Source organism: Echinops telfairi, unplaced genomic scaffold (assembly GCF_000313985.2).
Source record: "Echinops telfairi isolate 266 unplaced genomic scaffold, ASM31398v2 ScPeMD7_2;HRSCAF=8, whole genome shotgun sequence".
NCBI classification, from domain to species: domain Eukaryota; kingdom Metazoa; phylum Chordata; class Mammalia; order Afrosoricida; family Tenrecidae; genus Echinops; species Echinops telfairi.
The window spans coordinates 21739167-21740350 of NW_022103898.1; the positions used below are offsets into that span (position 1 = coordinate 21739167).

The 1184-nt window shown below is 45.4% G+C and overlaps 1 protein-coding gene across 1 annotated transcript in view; it reads left to right on the top strand.

The window, feature by feature from the left end:
- The window catches only part of ALDH1L2 (aldehyde dehydrogenase 1 family member L2), a 78858-nt gene that overhangs the window by 37591 nt on the left and 40083 nt on the right, over positions 1 to 1184 (top strand). The window lies entirely within an intron of this gene.

A 1184-nucleotide genomic window follows, 5' to 3' on the forward strand; every position in this document is an offset into this window, starting at 1 on the left:
ATACACCTTTGAATACCCTAGGGTGCACTGACACACGGGGATGGCCGTGAGTTGGAATCAGCTTGATGGGTGACTGATATGGTAAGAAAAGCACACCAGGGTGGAAACAGTACAGAATCTCTCAGAGACATTTTATTCCTCAGAGCAGCTGGGATCATGATGCCGCTGGGAAGCATCCAGGAGCCGAGAATCCCTTGGGGGTGGTAGGGAGAGGGGCACAGAATGTAAGCTCAGGGGGTTACAAGCAGAGAAGAGAAGGCCGCACCAATGCCACTCACTGTTGAAATAAGGGAAAGAACTTTCCTCCCTTGACATCTTGCCTGCCACCCAAGGGAGTGTTCCTGCTGGCGACCCTTCCATCTTCGCATCCACAAAGCGTTGACAGAACACCCACAGAGGTCAGGAACTGGATTCATGGGGACTCGAGTCATGACCAAGACTGGGTCTCTGCAGCCCTGAAGCTTTTGTTCCAGCCATTGAAACATTGAAAGCAATTGTCTCAGCAAGAAGTAGTATGGAAAAAAAATTTTTTAAATCAGGAGTTTTGGTTCCTCAAAAGACAGCTTTCTCAGCTGTGATTCATAAGTTACTAGAAATGTACCCAACTAAAGAATGAGGTGGATTGCAGTAGGTCAATCTGCTGCACAAGGCCTCTAGAGTATTGAAGAACAAGGATGTGACTTTGAGGACTAAGGTGAGCCTGACCCACACCATGGCATTCTTCATTACATCATACGAGGGGGTGCCCCACCCAAATGGATTTTCCCCCTCAAAGCTATCTGTTTATTTTTTTTTTAACAAAACAACCTTATCACCTTCAAAGTTCTCTCCATTACACTTAATACATTTGTCCAATCTGTGATTCCATTCTTGGAAACATTTTTCAAACTTATCTGTTTGGATGGCTGACAGCACCTCCCTCGTTTTTTTCTTCACCTCTTCTATGATGCCAAATTGCTGTCCTTTCATGTCCCTCTTCATTTGCAGAAACAAAAGAAGTCACACGGTGCGTGGGGAAGAGAGGCATGCTGTTTTTGCCAAACAGATGACTGTATGAGTAGGTGCATTGTGGTGGCAAAACCAGACCCTTGTCTGCCACAAATCAGGCCTTTTTTTGTCGCACACTGTTATGCAATTGTTTCAGAACCTCTAAATAGAAAGCTTGATTAACAGTCTGACCTGGT